The sequence below is a fragment of the Gadus morhua genome, chromosome 5, assembly GCF_902167405.1.
Source record: "Gadus morhua chromosome 5, gadMor3.0, whole genome shotgun sequence".
NCBI classification, from domain to species: Eukaryota; Metazoa; Chordata; class Actinopteri; order Gadiformes; family Gadidae; genus Gadus; species Gadus morhua.
The window spans coordinates 2,143,480-2,167,816 of NC_044052.1; the positions used below are offsets into that span (position 1 = coordinate 2,143,480).

The 24,337-nt window shown below is 41.8% G+C and overlaps 1 protein-coding gene across 1 annotated transcript in view; it reads left to right on the plus strand.

Annotated features, from left to right (window-relative positions):
* The window catches only part of LOC115543897 (uncharacterized), a 979,736-nt gene that overhangs the window by 53,047 nt on the left and 902,352 nt on the right, over positions 1–24,337 (plus strand). The window lies entirely within an intron of this gene.

Sequence of the window (24,337 nt, forward strand, 5' to 3'; positions counted from 1 at the left end):
TGCATTGCGCGTCCGTCCCCATTCAAAGTCAATGGATCAGTCAACGGACGGAGACATTGGGCACGAGGCGTCACGCCTTGTTCACACCACATCCGTCGGCGGATCTCATTGAATTTGCATGGGGCGCTCGGGAAATGCATTGTAGGTCTAGGATTATTTTTAGCCACCTGTTTTTTATGTCAACTTTTGCATTTATAGCCACACATTGGCTTTGTAGTGGGAAGCGATTTGATTTGCTGCAGTATGCGTCTACATAGACTTGTCCCCTATACGTCAGACACGTCCTCTGTGATCCGTTGACGGACGCATGTAGTGTGAACAAGGCGTTATGGTAGGCAGGGTTTAAGCCGGATGCCGCAGCAGCTACATAAGCATTGTGATCTCATAGCAGCCTGAAACAGTGTAGCCTGCTAATAAATCCAAGGAAAAAGAAAAGAATGCGCACAATAAACAAAGAGCAACAATGTAAGACGTCCAAGAAGGACGGCAATCTTTTGCCCGACATTTTCCTCAATAAACGAACAAAGGTGGTGAGTGAGGTTCCCCCTTCCCTGTAAAAGCGTCTTTCAGTGTCTAAAGCGCTAGATAAATTCAATCCATTATTTAATACGGTTCAGACGGATCACGCCCACTTTCAACGGTAGAAACGCGAACCGTGCCGCACCTTTGCATACAGAACGGACTCGCACCCTCCGGTGGAAATGCACCACTCGGCATAGCCATCCCGTCCCTCCCCTACTTGTTGTATGTTGTACATCCTGGCACTTAATGTAAGCACTTAGTTATGTAGCATCTTATCATAGCAATCTTTGTAGGAAACAGGGAATTGATTAACCTAGCAATTGTTAGTGCTTTGCTCAGCATTCTATGAACATCCTTATTGTAGCGAAAGGAATATATTGTTTCATTTTCTTATGATAAATGTACTTATTGTAAGTCACTTTGGTTAAAAGCATCTGCTAAATGCCCTAAATGTAAATGTAAAGCTGCGTTGGACCAATTTGGTGTCTTCCAGTGATAGCACATGCTTTGAGTACTACGTTTTTTAATATATTTTTGGTGTGGGAGGAAACCGGAGCATCTGGAGGAAACCCATGTGAACACGGGGAGAACATACAAACTCCACACAGAAAAGGCCCCCTGAACCAAGGACCTACTTACTAAGAGGCAACAGTGCTAATCACTGTTCCACCAAACTGCCTTTTTAGAACACCACATTTCTACCCTCTCACGCACAACATACATAAGGTCACTGGCTTAAAAACCATTGTATGGAGAGACTGAAGAATGTGGCGTTCAAACAATAAGTAATGTTTGTGTGTACACTGGGAACAATAATGTCAGAAAAGCAAGTCATTGGGTAAAATATGGAAGTTTTGTTTGCATCTCAACCGCGGAGTTGAGATGCAAACAAATCAAATGAATGCTTCTACTGGTATCCAAGATGGGAAATTAAAGCACACAAACCAAAAGGTGCCAACCATGCAATGCAACAGGCAGCTAATTTCCCATAATTAGTGGTCAGGTGACTTTTCACCTGACCACTTCAACAAGTCTATTTGTTTTTACATGTTTTAATGCCGAAATCTTCTACCAGTAAGTAAATAAGTTATGAAATTGAATTATAATATACAGGCATAAAGCATTGGCTAACAGATGCCTCTGGAATATAACATGTAAGTATCGGTCAATACATTGAGGCTAACCAGTGGGGACGTGTACTATTATACACTACATTGCTGCTCTTGCTTTTCAGCCGAAAAAAATTTAAACACTATGTTTAATTACCGAATCCCAGTGTCAAACCATTTGGTGGCAAGCAATTAAAAGAACATAGTGGACTGATAATATTTTTTGTAATTCGGTCTCTAAGGCCGCCCACATCGTGAAAGATAAGGATTTCTGTTCTATCAATTGGTCAACAAACTGAGAGGCAGAAATTATTCCTGAATACAAGTTAAAGAAATTAATAGTTTGCTCTGTATGGGTCAATCAAGTTTCAGCAAGAAAAGCCAACAAAAGGCCAGCTTGTTAAACCATCAGCGTTTTCCAATTGGCATGACACCAAACAACATATATTGGATGCTGTGCAACAATAAACTATCAACAATTCATCTGCTGCAGGCATTTGGACATTAAACTTGACCAAGAGCCGACCTTCAGCTGCATCTAAAATATAAATTTAGTTTTTAATAAATTAGAATAAGCATGTGAAATGAAAATAATATACTCTTTTTTTGTGTCTGCTTCCTAAACTGTAATTTGCTCCATTTTATATATATTTTGACTGATTGTTCTGTATTTTCCGGACTCTTCTTCACAATGCCGGCTCCTTCAGTCCTGCATCTAGCCTCCATATTTATGCCTGACAGGGATGCTCCCAGAGGGGGCTTGACTGAATGGGCCATTCTGGGGGGGGGGGGGGGGGGGGGGGGGGAGAGAGAGAGAGAGAGAGAGAGAGAGAGAGAGAGAGAGAGAGAGAGAGAGAGAGAGAGAGAGAGAGAGAGAGAGAGAGAGAGAGAGAGAGAGAGAGAGAGAGAGAGAGAGAGAGAATTTGTTGCTGCTAATACTGACTTGGTGGTGTGTGAGGGGGCCAGAACAGAAACGTGGACAGCATGTAAATGCACACACACACATGAATAAATACGTGCAAAGGTTCACAGACCCATTTAGGGTGATCAGCCACATAGATACACATGCAGGCAAGCGTGTCTGAAGGCACAAACACACACATAGGCACAGAATGACCAACACAGCCAGAGTGCATGCATGGGAGAAAGGCCTCAAGGCATGGCCATGTATCACCAACCCACTGCTCAGTGTGGAGAGAGTAGTGGAAAATATGCTACATACACGTTCACAAATACACATAAATGAACAGTTCAGGCATTTTTTACCCTGAAATTTCAGTGTCTTGTATGTGTTAAACCGAAGGGGTATATTCCGCCTTCGTCAAGGAGCCGGCTTTCTTTGTTCAGTGAAGTAGGCAGGGCTATGCGCGGTGAGTAAACCACTTTAGAATAATTTGCATACTCCAAATTTTTTTTTTGTTGCAAGAATGAGTAGACATTTGTGTAGGTTTAAAACGTGATTAAAAAGCCCAACATATTATTTATTTTGCTGACTACTTGTTTCTAATCCCGACAAAAGCCTTGAAGGAAAGTTCCTCTGCTACTTTCTCGTAGATCGCACCATCTTCCCCCTTCTTGTTAAATGCGACTGCATCACCTTCTCTCCAATGATGGTCAGAAGCTTGCGGATTTCACTGTCTCTCCAGAGGAGTATTCCACGAACGGAGGTTTAACAAACACAGAGTTAACGCTGACCTCTAGGTTGATTGACCCTGTGCCAACTAAACGGGTTATGCATTGATTCAATCAACTCAGGGTTGGTTAACACAGGGTTGTGCGCGTCCACGCCAAACCTATAAAGACGAGATGTATGGATCATGGAATTGGAAACCCTGGAACTCCAGGTTCTCCTGGAGCTATGACGAGGAGAAGGACATTATCACAAGAAAAGGGAACGCTAAAGCCTCTGCAACCCAGAGAACCAAAGCCTGGCAGCGGATTGCTGCCAGGGTTCGCTACATGTCAAAAGCATGATCCTTAATATTTGAGCCATGAATCTATTAATATCCCAGTTAAGCATTCATAACGTTCCTACCACATAACCCTTTTCTTCTAAAAAAAAATATGTACTCCGATGGCTCCCAAGTGGTCAGCGGATCAAGTAAAAATGAAGTATAAAAACATAAAAACTGGTATTTTCCCACCACCAAATTGGTATTTTTTGTCACTCCTGCATTTAAATAAGCCCTTTTTTTTTAAGCCAATCGTAAAAAGGCAGACAGTCGGCAGACTGGATAAAATTGTCTTGACCCCGGTGGAAGAGCTGGCAATAGACATACATTCAGGGCGCCCTGGCATGGAGGGGGTACCTGGAGGTACCTCCTCAGAGAGTCAGGGGCCATGTGAGGGTACCCCACTGGTTGAATGTAGGTTTTTTCTTTTTTTCTTGTGTTTTAGATTTTGTTTGTCTTCAAAGTAACACATGCCAACCGTGTGCGTGCCACAGCGCAAATGTTCCAATTATTTTTTTTTGGTTACTGGGTAGAAAACCTAAAAATGACAATTCATCAACTTCACAGATCAAGATGGATAAGGGCTTGAAATGGAGCCGCCGGCTACGATCGAACATTCTCCAGTGGATGTAAGTCCGTTACGACTATTCTTTACTTTCTCTTGTAAGCGCCTCTCGGCATAGTACTCTAGTGCTCTATGTATGATAGGAGGCCGATGAAAATCTTGGTCCGGACGCATCTGAAAGGACTGAGATGTGCTCAGCATTATAGATAAAACGACCATTTGCAAAAAAATGAAGGCTACGCAAATAGTCTGGAGTGAACTGAGGCCAGGTCCTTGATTGGTAGTGTTGACTATGTGTAGAGACAATGCTGCAACACCACTACCCAAGTCCCGCTGTTGGTAATCCGCCGTCTAATCTCATTTTCATGAGAAACCCCCAATATGTGTAGGGTTTGAGAGGGCAAATTTGGCTTCGAAATCAAGCCGGTAAATAACCTCAGTCAGTGTAAACGTGCGGACCATGCCGCGGAAAAAAAAAAGGTGTAAAAAGTGCACATAAGTCAACACCCAGCAACAGACACATATAGCAAAGACGCTGTTTCAAGGTGGAACTGAGTATCGCAGACTGTCTTCCAGTGCTGTTGCGGTCACAGAGATGTTTTTATGTGGTATCGACTTCAGTCCACTGGAAGCCTAGAAAGCTGGGTTCCGATTCTCGGGTGAGGGGGGCACACACACACACACACACACACACACACACACACACACACACACACACACACACACACACACAGACACACAGACACACACACACACACACACACACAATTCAAAGCATCGTAGACTCTTCTTTTGTAGAGTCTAGTATATTTAAAGCATACTAGACTCTACCAAAATAAATTAAATAAGACACTGGTTTGTATAAAGAAAAGGTCAATACTACATTGAAACAGCATAATGATAATGCAATGGTCATAATTTCTTTATGTTTATTGAGGAAGAAACACTTACATTTGTGGTTTTCAATCCTTTCTCATCTTTCGCCGCCCTCTTGCCTAGGATTTTCTTGATTTTCTATCTTCTTGCAAGGCATTGTGGGGGATTCTACAACCCTTGCTTGTGAGTGTGCCTCTCGAAAATCTTACTTTCAAGGCATAGTTATCCCATAGTTATCCCGTCAAGGCCTTTGTTACTGAAGGCCTTGACTTAAACCCCACGGTACGCTACTGCATTGAACTCATAAACATGTAAGAAATTGGCCTGTGCTGGCATTGTATAATGTTGGTACCTCAACAGCGTCCTGTTCTCTACTAGTATTACAGTTTTTAATATGACCCCACTTATGAGCCAATTGGTTAAACACAGTCATCAGGTACACAAACACATGCTTGCTTAATTATAGACACACCAATCAGGTTCAAGCACTATAAAAATGCAGCAGGAACTTCAACTGCCTTAACCGCAGAGGTGGGTAAAGTACTGAAAATCTATACTCAAGTAAAAGTACAATTATTTCCTTCAAAATGTACCTGAGTAAGTAAATATTCCAATTGTAAAAACCTACTTGAGTAAGAGTAAAAAAGTACTTTGTTTTAAAGTTAGTCAAATTACAAGTTACTTTTCATTTTTGTATCGCAGTGCTTGAATCAGTGAAAAAGACCTAACGTGTGTGTGTGTGTGTGTGTGTGTGTGTGTGTGTGTGTGTGTGTGTGTGTGTGTGTAAGCATTGTAGGAACAGTTACCAATTAAACACTAACGAGGCTAGCTGGGGGGTGGGAGAGAGAGAGAGGGAGAATTACTGAGTAAACTTTTTGTTCAGTTTCAGCAGTAGCTGGTTTTCAAAATGCTTGCCCCCTAGTCTTGCTCTTCTGCTTGTGAAGAGCAGCCCTCCACAGCTGAACAGCCGTTCGCACGCTGCAGATACAGGAAGTGCAGTGTTTATTTTTATGGACAGTTTCTTGAGAGCAGAAAATGAGTGAAGAAGGTCAATGTCTTCCTCAATTTCTGCCTCAAAATTAGTGTGTCGCCTGATGTAGTCCAGCCCTGTAGAAATGGACAGGGACATACAGTATGTGTACAATTTATTATTAAATGAAATGGTTTTCCCTGGCCATCTCTAACATATAACATCAATCCTTGTATTTAGTGTACCGAGCTTGAGGATGTTGTTCTGATTTGTCCACTTGTTTTTGAATTTTGGAAGCAGTATTGCCGCAGCAATAAGCTCCGGGTCCTTTTTGATTTCCTGAAAGCGCTTCTTCAGACCGTGTTGCAGACAATGGAGGAGTGGGAGGCAGACCTTAGCTGATGACTCCATGTTCACTAACTTCTCTTCCAGAATGTAGATGGTGGGTAGTAGCCAGCCCATGTAGGCGTTTGTCTCTGACTGGAGAATGTTCAGCGCTGCTGCCATAGGCTTCATCACAAAGACGTACTGCTCTAGGAAGGACATCTCTAGAGGATTGAACCTTAAATTGAAGGAGCAGAGGAAATGTAGTATTAATTACAAGAATGAGTTAACTTAGTGAGTGAAAGAGTGTGTTAGTGAGTGAGGGAGGGTGAGTTAGACAGGTGAATGACTGTTGTTGAGTGAGTGAGTGGGTGAGAGAGATTCACTCAGTGAATTAAACTTCCATCTTGATTTCGAATTCTGAGCAGACATTCCTCAAGGCGTTTTCACCTTTTTCTTTGAATAGACAGTGTAACCTCTGAACAGCAAGGAACGTGGAATTCCAACGTGTGGGAATGGGCCTGATGAGTTGGAGATCACACTCTTGGTCAACAAATTCTGCTGTCTGGCTAGAACGGCCAACTTTATTCCACAGAGCGGAACATTTGGCGAATGTCGAACGGTACACACGTTTGAATGTGGTGCTAACCAAACACCCCAAAGGCCTTCAAAAAGTTAGATCCACTGTCTGTAGTTGTTTTAACTACTTTGTTCTGGATGTGGTACTCCCTATGCACATCATCGAGTGCAGACGCGAGGACATCAAATGTGTGTGACCCTTTTAGGGGTCGACATGCAAGGGCAGCGGAACACCTCTGGAGGCTGACCTCATCAATCCAATGGCAGGTGACGCCGAGGAAACTGCGACGATGGGCTGTCCAGCCACTGTTGTGGTGGCCACGTAACCAGTGCAGCTCAGTGCCTGCTTCAACTTAGTTTTCATGGCCTCACACGCCACATTGATTCTTCCCCTTAGAGATTTCCGAGGCCATCACTGAAGAACATTGAAGGATGGAGACTCAATAAGGGAGAAGGAGAGCATTGCATCACAGATAAGGTTAACAATGAGTTTGTCCACATTTATCTGGGAAACTACCATCCTTGCAGGAAGTTTGGCCTGCACTGCATTCCCAGTATTTTGGGGTCTTGGTTCTTGGGTCTTGGATCTTGACATGCACACTCGGTAGAGATGCATTTTCCCTGTGTGCTTCCTCTGTAGTTAAAGTACGAAGCAAAGCAAAGCAAAGCAACTTTATTTATATAGCACTTCTCATACACAAGGCAGACTCAAAGTGCTTCACATATAAACATTGTCATACAATAAAATAAAATAATAGATAAGTAAAAGAAAACATATGCAAAGAAATGGGTAAAATAGAAAGTTAAAAAGGTATTTTAGTATTAAAATAGAAATTAAAGGCAAAGTTAAAAAATACTTTTTAGAAAGTGCAATGTATTTAAGATTTAGCAGAAAGCAAAAGCAAACATAAAAGTCTTCAGTCTTGTTTTAAAGGTGCTCAGAGTTGGGGCAAGTCTTAAATCCTCTGGGAGTTTATTCCAGCTATTTGTTGCACTACATCCTGCTTTCCCATGTTTCGTGTTTACTCTGGGGATAATTAACAAATTGGTCTCAGAGGATCTTAGTGGTCTAGAAGGCTTATGTAGTGGCAGCATATCAGTTAAATATTTTGGGCCCAAACCATGTAGGGATTTATAGGTTAGCATGATTTTAAAATCAATTCTCTTACCTACAGTAAGCCAATGTAACGATTTCAGAATTGGTGTAATATGTTCACATTTTTTGGTCTTTGTTAGAACTCTAGCAGCAGCATTCTGAACAAGCTGAAGCTTCCTCAGAGTTTGTTTTGGGAGACCTGTAAGGAGACCATTGCAGTAATCAAGCTTACTAGCGATAAAGGCATGTACAAGTTTTTGTAAGTCTTCGGTGGACATGAGCCCTCTAAGTCTTGCTACATTTTTAAGGTGATAATATGCCGATTTTGTAACTGATTTGATGTGACTGTCGAAATGTAAATCTGAATCCATGATAACCCCTAGATTTCTGGCTTTGATTGAGGTTTTCAGGGACAGAGAGTGAAGGTGTTGGGTTACTTTAAGCCTTTCCGATTTAGAACCAAATGCAATTATCTCTGTTGTGTCCTCATTTAGTTTAAGGAAATTTCGGCACATCCATTCTTTCACTTGCTCAATGCACTGGCACAGCAGATCTATGGGCCGATAGTCATTTGGTAATAGCGATACATAGATTTGTGTGTCATCAGCATAGCAATGATGGTCAATATTGTTATTTTGCATGATTTGCCCTAGTGGGAGCATGTAGATGTTGAATAAAGGGGGTCCTAAGATCGAACCTTGTGGAATTCCACATGTCACGTTGGTTGATTCTGATACAAAGTCGCCAATGGAAACAAAGTAGCTCCTATTTTGTAGGTAGGACCTGAACCAATTTAAGACTGTGCCTGAAAGCCCCATCCAGTTTTCTAACCTCCAGAAGTAATGTATGGTCTACAGTGTTGAATGCAGTACTGAGGTCAAGTAGCATTAGTATTGAGGTTTTGCCTGAGTCTGTGTTAAGACGGATGTCGTTTACAACTTTAATAAGGGCGGTCTCAGTGCTGTGCAGGGGTCGAAATCCTGATTGGAAAGTGTCATAGCGTCCAGTTGATGCCAGGAAGTGATTAAGTTGCTGGAGGACAATTTTCTCAATGATTTTACTTATGAAGGGTAGATTTGATATTGGTCTGTAGTTGTTAATAATAGAGGCATCTAGGCTCCGCTTTTTTAAAAGGGGTTTAATAACTGCAGTTTTCAAAGCTTTCGGGAAATTGCCTGACTGGAGAGAGTTGCTAACTATCTGCAATATGTCTACTGCTAGGCAGTCGAAAACATTCTTAAAGAGGTTGGTAGGTAAAATATCAAGGTAACAGGTGGATGGCTTTAGTTGTGTCACAGTTTCCACAAGATTTTGAGAGTCTATAACATTAAAGCATGCCATCCTTGCCACGTTACTTTTGCCTGAACAGGGTGGTAGTCCAACATTTTTGTTTGAAGTGGAGATATTGATGGCGCGTCTGATGCCTTCGATTTTATCAGTATAAAAAGCTGCAAACTCATTGGATTTCAACGTGGAATGGAGATCAGGTGGAATTTGTGTTGGGGGGTTGGTCAGTCTGTCAACAGTTGCAAATAGGGTTTTTGCATTATCAGTGTTGGTTTTAATGATATTGGAGAAAAATGTTTCTCTAGCATTTTTTAAGTCTAAATTGTAGGCACGGAGGCTCTCTTTATAGATAAAGGCATGAAAATCACTCACCTTTCGGCGAAATTCGCCGTTTTGAAACCAAAATAGGTGACCTCCGTGAATCGTGTAGATTCGATGAAAAAATATTTATGGGGTGGGGGGGGGGGGGGTAGGTTCAGAGGCCGGCCAGTTTATAGTCCTCCGTAAAGTGCTGTAATTATGCTGCGTTCGAGTACTCTCTGCGAACCGACTCGGATCTGACGCCACGCCCACACTTCAAGCGTTTTATTACTTCGCTCGGTCGTTGGAGGAAAACATGGACGCCACCCGGAAAGCTGTTGTCGCGGTAGCATTGGCAGAGGACCAGGCGCTCCAAAATAAGTAGGCTATAGGCCATAGTCAAGTCAAGTCAAGTTTATTTATGTAGCACATTTAAAACAACAGTAGTTGACCAAAGTGCTGCACACGAATACAATATATTTGTGTACATAGGCAGAGATACGGACGCAGTAAGGTATTGCAGTAATACGAGTGATTGAAATTACCATTTTAACTAGGGCTGCAACAACGAATCGATAAAATCGATAAAAATCGATTACTAAATGTCGTTGTGTCGCGCGATTAATAAGTTACCCATAGGCGCAGCACTGTTTACAGCCAGCCGCCGACAGGTTGGTTCACGGTTCATGCACGCCCACAGCTTGTATTTGTCATATCTTAAAACTGGACTGTAGGCCTACATAAAAGTGTTGTACCTTCACTGTCTTTAGGTTAAAAAAAACTCCTTCAACTCAGTATCCGTCTAGTGGTCCAACCGAAAATTCTGTCAGCTGCTGCTGCTGCAGACGTTGTGCAGACGGGCTCGGAGTCGGCACCGCGTGCATCAACAGTCATTCAAAGCAGCGGTAGTAATCACACAACCGGACGGTGTAAAAAGTCCCGTGAGTTAATTTTTTAACTATCAGTCGACGCAACAGAGACGGTAAGGGCTGTGATTGGTCCTCTAACAAAATCCTTTCTGGAAACGCTACTCGGTTTGACTTTGGACCTTATTTACTTTATACGTTGTTTACTTTGCAAAGGACCAATAAAATACCAAATAGGATTTTTAAAGCTTTGGAAGTTTATTTACAAAACTATTTACAAATATTTTGTTGTCAACATATAAGATCGATCGGGCGGAGAATTGCAATGCGTATCCGACATCCCGACGGAGAACTTTGAATGCGCGAGCAGGCGTCTCGTTAGACCTGGGCATTCAAGGCTATAGCCCCGGATCTTTTGGGAATAGCCCCGGATCGCTGTGCCGTAAAAAAAAACCATCATAATGCTGAAAGTAGCCCCGTAGAGTTTACTTCTTTGTGATTGAATTACCAGCAGCCACAGATGCAACATTGTAGCGAGTGAAAACCGCAAAATTCTGCCGTGTCCATGTATGGGCAGATTTAGAATAATTTGTTGCAAAATGTGGCAAATTCAACGTCGGTATTCTTTCTTCTCTATGCATAGCGCATCTCGTCGATATTGCTGTTTTGTGCTGCTAGCCTTTTAGTGAGATCAGAGTGTTGAGAAGGACAGTACCAAAATATCTTTGGTAAGATGGATATAATGCCGCTTTTCCACTGCATGGTACCAGCTCGACACGACTCGACTCGACTCGACTCAGCTCGCATTTTTTGCGTTTCCACCGCGAAAACATGGTATCTGGTACCTGAAGTGGCTGCTTTTTCTAGTACCGCCTCGTTCTAGGTTCCAAGCGAGCTGAACCGATGCTAAAAGGTGACGTCGGCAGACGGCCGGCCACTGATTGGCCAGAGAGTGTGACGAAGTCACGAGAGCGACATGGCAGCCATGCTGGTAACAGCCATAGCAGCGCCGCAGCCAACATATTCCACTTCTTCAACTTCTTCAACATGCCAGCTAATAATACGAACACGAATACCATCGCATCGATGTCCTCCATTGTTGTTATGTGGGTTCTGTCCATGTGTGGGTTGCGTAGGTGTTGTTTGCGTCGCGTACAAAAATACGTCACGGCCCTTTCGCGCAGCCGACCCGCCCACGTCCAGGAGGTACTATTTGCGGTGGAAAAGGACCCGTGCTGCTACCGTGTCGAGTCGTGTCGTGTCGTGTCGAGTCGTGTCGAGTCGAGCTACATGTGAGGTGGAAAAGCGGCATAAGAGAGACCCGCAGTGAATTCAACCCGGCCCACTTGACATCGGGTAGGTGCATGACAGTGGTACCGTAAAACGTCAATAGCCCGGGCTATTATTTGTTTTCTATCACTGAACTTTCGAACAAAACTCTTGCTCAGCAACGATGGGAAATAGCTTACTATCAAATGCATTATTTAAACCAGTATGAATATTACCGTAGGCCTACATGTTTACCAGGCAGTTGAATAACGCCTGCACACACTCACAGTCACGCAGGCACGCACACGCAGAGTGGTAATCGGGAGAGTTGGGAGAATTCCCTGTGGCCCGTTAACGTTTCGGGGGGCGCCGGGTCAACGTCGCAACCAATTCGATTTTGTCTAGAGGGGAGTAACTGAGCGCTCCCTCCCGAAGTGGTACAGCCCAGGTCGGCCTTGAACTGCAATTGGTCAGAAAGACGTAACAGCTAATGACAACATTGAACTCTCATGCAGGCTCGAACAGAATATTAAAAAAATTCTACCGGGGGAGGATACCCCGGACCCCCCTAGAGGGATAATATCCTTCTCACCTTTTTCACCCCTGACCCGTTTTCATGCCTGCAGATATCATGGTGAATATGAAGTTTTGTTTTACACCAGATGCGTTCAACCTTCCAGCATTTGTTTTTCTGTGCTGCTACAGAAGCAGCTTTTCTCCAGGGTGCCTTTTGCTTTCCAGAAATCGTTTTAACCTTATAAGGTGCAATGACATCTATGACTCAGTGGCGGCTGGTGGAATTTATTTGAGGGGGGGCTGAACGTTTGCATTCCAAACCCCTGTAGGGGGGTCTGGGGGCATCCTCCCCCAGAAGATTTTTTTGTGATTTTCACAAAAAAACGAAGCATTGTGGTGCATTCTGACAAAATAATAAAGGCAAAATAGAACATTTACTTACAAAGACGAATGGGGCCAGGGAACTAAGTTTTAAGTTAATATATTTGCCTTGTAGAATTCAGCAACATTAAGAGTGCAAATACAAAAACTGAATTACACATACGGTAACATTCTCCCTGTGTGTGTGTGTGTGTGTGTGTGTGTGTGTGTGTGTGTGTGTGTGTGTGTGTGTGTGTGTGTGTGTGTGTGTGTGTGTGTGTTACGGCCAAGCCATTGTGTTGGTAACTTCACTCATAAATATATCTACATACTGCATTAGTATGCATTTAAAGCAATACAATGAAATATGAATTCCACACACTTGTGTGTGGTGATTCAAGACACACTTAAGGCATGATGCCACCATAGGTTTGCAGAGGACTATATACAATATGCACACTGAAGGCATGATGCCACAATAGGTTTGAAGAGGACTGTATACAATATGCCCACTGAAGGCATGATGCCACAATAGGTTTGCAGAGGACTGTATACAATATGCACACTGAAGGCATGATGGCACAATAGGTTTGCAGAGGACTGTATACAATATGCACACTGAAGGCATGATGCCACAATAGGTTTGCAGAGGACTGTATACAATATGCACACTGAAGGCATGATGGCACAATAGGTTTGCAGAGGACTGTATACTATATGCACACTGAAGGCATGATGCCACAATAGGTTTGCAGAGGACTGTATACAATATGCACACTGGAGGCATGATGGCACAATAGGTTTGCAGAGGACTGTATACAATATGCACACTGGAGGCATGATGGCACAATAGGTTTGCAGAGGACTGTATACAATATGCACACTGAAGGCATGATGCCACAATAGGTTTGCAGAGGACTGTATACAATATGCATGCACACTGAAGGCATGATGCCACAATAGGTTTGCAGAGGACTGTATACAATATGCACACTGAAGGCATGATGCCACAATAGGTTTGCAGAGGACTATATACAGTATGTACACTTAAAAGGGTGGGGGGGAGGTTGTGAGGGTCTGTAACCAGTGTCCACCTCACGGGAAGGAGGGGGTGGGGGGGTTGTGAGGGTCTGTAACCAGTGTCCACCTCACGGGAAGGAGGGGGGGGGGGTGAGAGAGACTAGTAAGAGAACTCTTGGTAAACTCTTACTTGTAAAGGAACTTTGCTCGTCTGTCTTTCTGACAAATCCAAATTTCTCAATTACTCTTTTGTTGAAATCTGGAATGTCCCTTGTGAGTTTTTTCTCTATAGAGAGCATAGCCAGAGCATTGAGGCGATCTTGTGCCATAGTGTTCCTAAGGAAAGTCTTTATCCTCTTTAAGGTGGAGAAGCATCTCTCCGATTCTGCTGTTGACATTGGTGTGGTGATGAGGATCTTGAGAAGACTTACAGTTTCGCTGAATGCGTCTTGCAGGTTATTTCCCATTAGAACCTGAAATAGAGGCAGTGCTCCACTGCAGCCCTTGAAGTCCTCATGGTCGTAGATCAGGGACAGTTCTGTTTTAAGCCTGCCTTTGTCCAACATGGGATAGGCATCCACCGTGGTTTCCAGCGCTGCATCTGGGAACTTTCTGCTGTGTTGTGGGAACAAGTCACCTTGCAACAGAGTAGCTTGGTGAAAGAAAACCTCTCCTTGGCATGGCTCATAATGGTGTCACAGACCTATGAAATAATAACCACAGAAAACATGTTCCAGTTCAACAATACAATAAAATCAGCATATTCCTACCAGTTATTTTTTTAGCAAGTAAAGCTAACAGTAATAATTAAAAAATGACTGTCTGCATACTCCAGTAGATATACAGTAAACATAGTATGTCTAATAATGACAACTCTGAATACAAAAATGTGCAAACAATATACATATAGGCTAGTGGAATACAGAAAAAGAAGTGGATACCTCTATTGCCAGATGCTGTTGTGTTTCTTCCTCCATTGCCCTCCGTTTCTTTGCGGGTGGTCCCTGTACAGGTCCCCTATAGTCCTCATCCTCAACAAGAGAAGGAACAGTGTCCCTGGTCCAAAACAATTTTCACAAGTCACTGTCCATCCTGAAATTACTCTGAGAAACTACTCACTAGAAACCAAATTGCTGATCAAATAAATCCAGAACTGTATTAAAGTATGTGCTGTTGTTGTGTTGGACCTAGTCAATGTCATCTAGATTCATCACATATAAATTCACTAGTCCAACATGGTGAAATTGTGGTATTTATGAGAGATTATATTGTGCTCAGCCATGTGGATTCATGTTTTTACTGAAGGCTACATGTAAGCATGTTTTAAGCAAATATGTAAAATCATAGCTTACCTGATGGCCTGTATGCTTTGAGTGAACTTTTGGGTGATCCCTGCGATGAAGACAGAGTCTATGTTCCTCTTCTGCAGCTGGTTAAAGAGCATGTCTACATGTGGCATGATCTTGTGAAATAATGCCAAGAAAAAACAGAATGCCTCGTCTTCCAACATTCTCAATAAACCCCCGGCCTCTCTCTTCGACATGGCATCAAAGTCTCCTCTGTCTCGAATGGTTTGGAAGCACCTAACCAGTTCATCTTTGTGCTCGTAAACTGTGTTAACAGCACGACTGTGGAAGTTCCATCGCGTTGTTGAAGCACCCGGGAGTCGACGACCCACCACTTCATCCAGCACTGCCGTTCGTTTGAACGACTTGTGGAAAAAAGAAGAAAAACCCCCAATATCTGAAAAAAACTGGCCGATCTTGGAAATATTGGATGTTGCCTGCTGCATGATGAGGTTCAACTGATGCGCATAACAGTGAACGTAGTAGGCACTCCTGTAGATATCTTGAACTTTACGTTGCACTCCACCTGTAGCACCCCTCATCACTGCGGCACCATCATAGGCCTGGGCAATTAGTTTCCTCTCTTGTCCTGCTTCTCAGCCTTTCCAAAAGCGCAGTGGCAATCGTCTCAGCAGTCGCATTTGGAAGCGCGATGAACTCAAAGAAGCGTTCTCTGATGTTATTGCTGCCATCTATGTACCTTATCACAAACACAAGCTGGCAATGAGTGCAGACATTGGTTGTCTCGTCTGCTTGAATGGCAATGTAGTCTGCTTGTTTCACCTCTTCCAAAATGCAGTCTCTGAGAACTGACAACATGCAGTCCAACAGTTCATTTTGCACGGTCTTCGAAGTGCCTTTAAAAACGGTGGCGTTTTCCAGGTGCACCTCCAACTCACGGTCAATGGAGGCCATGAGATCAATTAGACCTCGGAAAATGCCTGGATTTTCTGATTTGTCACTCTCATCATGACCACGCAGAGCAAGTTCAAAGGCACCACAAAATTTCACAGCATCGATGATCTTTGACAAAATATGACGATTCCTGTCCACCTCCTCATTGTGCCTTCTTACAGCAATGCGGTGTCCCTCATCTAGCTGTGCAGCTATGCTAATTTGCCCTAGCATGGCTAGCTTCACACAGTTGTTCATATGAACTCTTGCTCGCTCGTGTTTCTTGATCCGTTCTGACAGATGTTTCAGATCTGTCACCCCTGTCTGTGTCCATGAATTATCACACGCACCAGTTTTGAAAAGTATGCAAGGAAAACAAAAAATTGCATTGGCAACCCCACAGCTAGTTAACCAAGCCTTTCGATCGAACCAAGCTCGGGAAAAACTTCTCTTGTAGGAGGCTTTATCCTTTTCTCTTGTTTCTTGGTTAATGTTAACTTCTGGCTTGTCTGGTCCGAGTTCTTTTACTTGCAGTTTTTCTGCGAATGTTCTTCTTTCAAAGGGACTCAAAAGTAAAGATTTAACTGAATTAGGGCGTAGCTGAACTCCCATGGAAACAGTGATAGCAGCACGCGAAGTCGCCATGCTGCTCATCTCTGCGGTACTTGCAAATGCGCGGTTGGCTTTGGCTTTTGGGCGCTGAATCTTCAGCGCCCCAAAGCCACAAAATTCGACGACGCTGATTGGCGGAATTATGTACTTTTCTGCCTAGCAACGGGAGAACCATTGGCTAATCATTCAGGCTTGTGGGGCTGAGCGAAAGGCGCCCCACGGAAGTAATCTGCTTCACCAAAATGAACGTTGAACATGTAAGTGAATGAAGATTTAAGTAAATTCATTATTCGAATGCAATTAAAATAGATTGATTCTCAAAATGAGAAAGATTATAAATATATATATATATATATATATATATATATATTTTTTTTTTTTTAAAAAAGATCGCCGGTCGGCGGGAGGGCGGCGCCCCAGCGCCCTCTATAGGCGAGCCGCCACTGCTATGACTTTCAAAATTTTCACATTAAAGTTTTCCACAAGATCATCAGCAGAACATGGGTTGAGAGGTGGTAGCAAGGAGATGCCATTTTTAAAAAGTACATTAGAATCTTCATTGATATACCGTTTTTTGACAGTATTTGATTTTGTCTATGTCGGGAATAAAAGATATGTTAAAGAAAACACAAAAGTGGTCAGACAAGGAAGGATCAGTCACAGAGAGATCAGAAACATTGAGGCCCTTTGTGATAACCAGGTCTAGAGTGTGCCCCTTACAATGAGTATCCTAGTTCACATGTTGAGACAGTTCAAATGTGTCCAAAATGGTAAAAAGTTTTTTTGCACACTTGTCATTCAAATCATCAGTATGAAAATTAAAGTCACCAGTTATAACTAGACAGTCAAATTCTGTGGAGATGCTAGACAATTCTGTGGAGATGCTAGACACAAGCAAAAAAACTACCATTAGGACACATATAATGTAATATTGGTTGTATGCACACATATTTGTCATCCAGGATATCCATTATTATCTATTAATAATTTCATTAAACCCTGTTACAAGCACTCTTAAAGCTGAGATAGCCCGACAAGACTAGACTACATTGAGAGTGAGACCTAATAATAATTCGTGTTGCCATAAAATAAAGTATTAGGCTCTATTTTCTTCATTAAATGCTACAGAGAAAATATGCTATAGAGATTGTACACTTTCCATTCCATTTCATTGGGTTCATCATGAACTTAAACATCTCTTCATTCTCTAAAAACATCATCATTAGTGTGCGGGACGATATAATGTGGGCATGAGGGCTATGAATAAATCATTTGTTCACAACACTTTGAGACCAGTAGGTCACCAACAGGAATGACCCTTTTTTTAGTTGAGGGGGAATTTAGTTTAAAAGACTCATAACTCAAAAGGGAACACCAGGTTATAGAAAGTTCTGAGTTATAGTGGCTCTGAATGTTTTTGTACTTTTACTTTACATTTTTCATAAACCAGCATTATAATCTACAGGAAAAATGGGGTCAAGACATGGTTGAGAAGGCATTGTGCCAAACTAAACAATGAAATGAGATCTGAATGACACAGAGACAGAAATAGAGAATAAGTAAAGTAAAGTAAAGTAAAAAGAGGTTATGAGAAAGAGAGGGCCCTCCGACTTAGTCGGCAACATAGAAATTAATCCCATTCATTGCCCCAATTTACCTTTGGTAATTCCATTAACCACCAGGGAGCAATTATGTGCAAATTATCTCCTATGCTGCTTTCTAACAGTCTCATCACCAAGGTGCATTATGTCTTAAGAGCTGAAGAACATTTGATGCAGAAAGCTAACATTGACTAACAATTTCTAGTGCTTTTTTGTTTGCGTTGATATGGATGCTCCTGGGTCTGAAATAAAGAATTATATATAATAGGGTCATATTAGGCTTATTTTGTTTTCCCTTAGTCTAATGTAAAAAAAGAATGTAAATGACGGTAATATTTCAACAGCTGGAGCACCAAAATAATACTGGAAAATAACACCATATACAGTTATTTGACATATTTCAAATAAGGTTTGCAGCTTTCATTTAACATGAGATATTGTCCATTGTTTTGGCTTCCTAATGTTTAATGAAGGAAATGTACAACTATTTAAACAATGAAAGTAACTTTAAATATGGTCGAACAAGGCTATAATACAAATAATCAGCCTTAAAATTGCTTTAGTTGCTTTAGATTGCTATAGTGGGATTTTTATATAGTTTTACCTGAAGTCTTGTCTATTTAATGTTATAAAATTATATCACCCATAAAACATTTGATTTACCTGTCAAAAAATGTCAAAATACTGTTGTAAAACTGGTGATTATAATTACGACAATATATTGTTAATTTTAGTTCTTCATTTTATTCTTCTTAGTAGTACCTCCAAATTAAATCATTGACCCCTTTTTAAATGGGCGAAATTAATTATCCAGTAAAAATGTATGCTTGCTCAATCTTGGAGAATATCAGGAGGGATCCCGATGATTCAGAAAGACTTGGCATGATCAGTCTTAGTTTGTTTTTATATTTCTAATGACTTTGTTTACAGTACATGTTTTTCAGCACATAGATTATGAGAGTTTGCGAAAGAACATCCTCCTCTTGAGTTTCTGTTCTAGTGGTATGACCTGATCGCACAGGAAACCTCGAAAACACTGGTTTTACTTTACTTACTTTATTTTTCTGTTTCATTTACTTTGATTAGCGAAGATAATCCATACCAGTTAATGCAAACTCAACGACTCATTCACTCTTTTCTTCTATAGCGATAATATGATATTGGCAATCACCAAAGATTGGTATTCAGCTAATTTTTTTATGATTAAGAGCCACTGGTGTGTCTATGTGTGTGTGTGTGTGAGTGCAATTAGGGGGGTGGGTAGGGGTGTGTGTCGGCGTGTTCATCACAGCAATACACATCATATTATAGAAGACTACTTGAATGACCAAGGCCTGGACTATCTGAAAACGCATGTGCACCCACACACGTCAAGCAGGATGTCTGCACCGTGGTTAACCATTTCACATTCTATTGTTGTGCAATACAGCAACACTTATAGTTAGGTAACATTAGAAAGTAAGACATATTACCATTGAGCAGACATCCTGTTTCAACAGCATGTGTTTGTATTTGTGTGTTTGCGTGTGTGTGTTTGTGTACATTCTACCTAAGGGGTCGGCTACCTTTTTAATATCCTGTTCCATTTACAATGTTTAAAAAAGTATCACAGACCCCCATGCCAGATTTTCATAATATGCATTCATTAACTTATTACATTATTGCTGCTACTCGTCTCCCTGTCACGAGTTCTCACCTACCCACACTGCTTCTCATACAGGGCCACTGCCTTCTTGATTTCATTAAACTCGATCCAGCTCATCGACAACTGACAGAGCCGCTGGTTATGGAAGTTTCCACTAGGTAAAATTCTATGCTCATTGGCCTCCAACAGGGGGACTGAGAAGGCTACTCTGGCAAAACAGACTCACAAGTCAGTGATGCTGACCACAGTGGAGTGAGAGTGGGACAAACTGCAATTGCTGGAGACCCTACTTGAACCCTGCAGGTAAGTCCCCCACCTCCTTTTTGAACCGCACGAACGGTGTCTTGTCCGATTCAACATACAAATCTAAGCCACTGATTGGTTTTGTTTACAACCGGCAAATCAGCGCAGTGTGTCAGGATCTATGATCTATACTCTCTATGGTGCACCTGTAGAAGTTGCGGAGTATCCTGGTGTCCATGTTGAACCTCCTCAGCTGGCGGAGGAAAAAGAGCCGCTGTCTTGTAGTCTTTGTGATGGCGTTGGTGTGGTAAGTCCAGGTCAGGTCCTCGCTGATGAGGACCCCAAGGAACTTGAAGCTGCTAACCCTCTCTACCGTCATCCCGTTGATGGTGATGGGGGCGTGTCCTACTCCCTGTCGCTTCCTGAAGTCCACAATCATCTCCTTGGTTTTGCTGAGGTTGAGATGTGCACAAAAACATAATTGTGTAATTGTGCACACAGTGTACATCTCTGTGAGCACGACCGATGTTAACTCCCTGGCCAAAAATAATGAGGCATCCGATCATGGGGACCTCCACGTCTGAGCACCATTTGTTGTTGATCATGAAGCAGACACCTTCCCCCTTGCTATTCCCCGATGTTGTTGTCCTGTCCTGACCGTAAATGGAGAGTCTGTGTGGAACAATGGCGCAGTCCGGGGCCGAAGGGTTGACCCAAGTCTCTGTGAAAACCATAACTTTACATGTCTTAATGTCCCGTTGAAACGCCATCCTACTCCGGAGTTCAACCAGCTTGTAGTCCAGTGACACACCTGAACAGGACTCTAGCCCGCGGCCCACGCTTCCTCCGTCTCCTGCATTTGCCAGGTGAAGCAGCAGGTAGCCAAGGTAGATCGCCATTGTTTGCGGGTGGTGGTGAAAAGTAGCCTGGGTATACCCATGCTGCCTTGCATGCGATTTCATTTCGCGCTGCTAGGCAGCCTGGACTCCATGGATCTGATTTTCGCCTGAGATAGGGAACCAATCACAGAACGGGGAGGGACGGCAAGACGATGACGACGTCTATGTGACACACCAATCGTCTTCTTCCTCATCGATTTTCTGTCGCTCTACATACGTCTTCTAGTATAATTGATACGATTGGCGAGCTACGTACAGACTCAAATGATAGACATTCGTAGCGCCCAATAAACGGCTCCGGGCAATCGTAAATCACGCCTAAAATACGAGAAAATGAATGTGTGGTTCTGGCGTTAGCCTGGCTAGTGAAATAGTGTTCTTCGCTGACTTTTTGATGCTAAGAAGTGGTTCTCTATCATATAGTATGATAGACACTTCTGTTTCAAGAACACTTCTCCTCTTCCATCACCACTGCATAGACCCCGTGTAAACAGTATATATATATTTTTTTTTTGTGTTGTTGAACTTCGTGTTGTGCTGTCTTGTTCTGTGTGTGCTCATGACACTGTAAAGCGGCCTTGATTGTGAGAAAAGTGCTATATAAAAAATAATCATTATTATTATTATTAACACCTCATTTTTTGAAAAGATTATGTCCGTCAATTCACAGATTTGAAGTATATATGATATTTCGAAATAATAAATTAATTACTAAACTCACGCATTAGGTGTGATTAATTTAAACTGTGTTCATATTATTGCAGAGTTCTTCAAGGAAGGTGATCAAATCCAAAGGTTAGCTTTTAACAGTTACTTTAATTGGTAAAGTAATTCGGTATGGTAAACTGACTATGAAGCAAAAGGAGGTTGAAGCGTATCTTAACACGTGTCGAGCGTCTCCTAGCTGATCAAAAACATTAACCCTTGTATGTCTAATAGCTGCAAAGAAGATTCTGGAGATCTCTCCCCGTGTTCGCAATGTTATCGTCTGGTCCGCAAGACCCGGAAGGAGTGGGAGGAGCCGGTGTGACGTATTACCCTCGGCTTCCTCCCTTGTCTGTGGTGCTGCCTTCTGTGGCTAAACTAATTATTGCAGCCTTCGGTAAGGTCCCGCTCCCCTGGTGGCTATGTATAGTATTTACGGCTTATATGTTTGGTCCTGCTTCATAGGGTCTATGTGTGGGTTGCTTAGGTTCTTAAAATACGTAACATTATATATTTGTACATTTTAGAGTTTACTGTGATACTTTATTGATATCCTGAGACAACCAAATATTTAACAGTTAGATGTGATTTTGATGTGGGATTTTGCGTGAAGTCAACATGTGAATACGGTCTGTTATTGATAAAAGAGAAATGGTTTTCAGAACATTCATGTGTTCCTTTATAATTGGTATAGTTCAGATTGCCAAACAGTTGTCAAACATGTTGTCTCGGAAAAAGTAAGGGAAAGTAGTTGGTAACCTGGATAATTTATAGCAATGACTTCAACAAATATGCGCCAACATCAACATGCCTAGACATGCCTTGGACCCTCTTTATATATTTTTTAAGTTGGTATCAATACAAAATGTTAAATTGTTGCATCTGACCAATGCAGGAGCCCAGAACGAGGAACAACGACAGAGTGAAAGCCTTTGTCAGCATTTGCTTAGAATTAAGATAAATTGTATGGTTAGGTCATGAGGAAATATAGATATAGATATGTAGCTCAAATTTTTGTGTTTATATACTTTTTTCTAAAGATTCGATGTTGTATTATCAGATGTCTCATCGGACTTCATCGTGTCCATACCCCGTAGATGGCCGCCAAGAAGATGAAAATGAACCCTGCATGTCCACTCTAATAAATCAATTATGGGCTTGCCTTAATAATTGCCTTGTCTTAAAGCAACTGTTTTGTGCTTTGTGTGTCATGGTTTTGAATAATGTTTTCTTTTGCACTTTGGACTTTGGCGGCATCTAGTGGCGTTCATGTGTTATCTAAGTATTTTCTGTTTCCTTGCATTACCAATTACTCCTGTCACCTGTGTCTTGTTGCTCCTGTCACATGACCAAGCCATGTATTTAAGCCCTGCTTTTGCCTATGTTCAGCGCTTAGTCTTTGGTGTGCCACGTTTGTACTCTGACCCAAGCTAAGTCTTGTATAGGACATTATTATTGATTCTCTGTGTTTTGACCGCTTGCCTGCTCTCTGGACTACCCACTTGGATTTACCCCTCTGGTATGACGCTTTGTACTTTTGTTTTTTTTGTCGAAGATTTACCTGTTTTTGAGTTTACCTTCTGCCTTCTCTATTGGACTTTTTGCCCTTTTTGGATTTTGCCCTCGCTTTGGAATTTTGTGCTCTTCTGTGTTTTTGCCCAAAGACTTTGCTATAATAAACAACATTTCAGTTAACCCTCTCTGCACTTGAGTCTATACCCTTCCCTTTTGTTCACTGGGTTTAGAGTAGAACTGTGGATTTGTAGATCCGGGCTCGATCCCCAACTCTTACATCGTGAAAATAATCTAATTTGTATTGTTAAATGTTGACAGCATTCTGTGGTTTATTTTTAAATTAATTTACCTGTTACAACAGCCAGCAGTAAAATTTTGTTCAGCTATTTTTTGTCATTTTTTGTCAAACTGTCATTTCTGTTTACTATAACATTTTAGTGTTAGTGCTTTACAGCAACATGTAGGTTATTTGCAGTTGTGCTTGTAGTTTCTGTAAACTTATTTAGAGCATTCATTTGTATAGCTATTTTACAGCTGTTAGCTGACAAAGTTTCCAGCAAAATCCTGTAAAATAGATAATGAAATAAATGCTGAAAATAAGATCTAAAATGCTGTAATCTGCATTTCAAGTAACATTTTCTTTGTAAAAAATACAATAAAATGGTGTACGTTAATACTACATTGATCTCTAAATTATCTTAAAAATAAACTAATACAGAAATATCCTGGGATTATTTGTACAGAATTTTGCTGGCAACTTTTATTGCCAACACTTGCATTCATAAATAAGCCGCTCTATGCTTTTGTGCAGTTATCAATTAAATATATGTACACTCAAAAACAAAATAGGCTCCAGATTTGAGTTGTTTGGAGCTGTTACCATTGCGGCGGTGGAAGGATTGGAGGCAGTGCGACCGATGTGAGCAAGGCCGTTGGCAAGAATTTATTCAGGTACAAAAAATGTCCCATCAGGAGGCAAAGAATGAAAGAAAAAAATCAATAATTCAAAATAACTTTCAATAATCTAAACTTTCAATAATCTAAAAACAACCGTCCTCCCCTTGGCACTAATTAAGCCCTTGGCTGGTCTAAGAGCCAGGGCCGTGTTCCAATACCCGTACTGTCCGTACTGCGTACTCAAAATTTGAGTACGCAGTACGTTCCAATTCAGATCCGGCGAAAAGAAGTATACTTCAAGGACCCGGATGCCGTACTCAAAATGAGCTAATCGAGAAGTGTGGATCGAAGGACACTCTCCGTACCCAA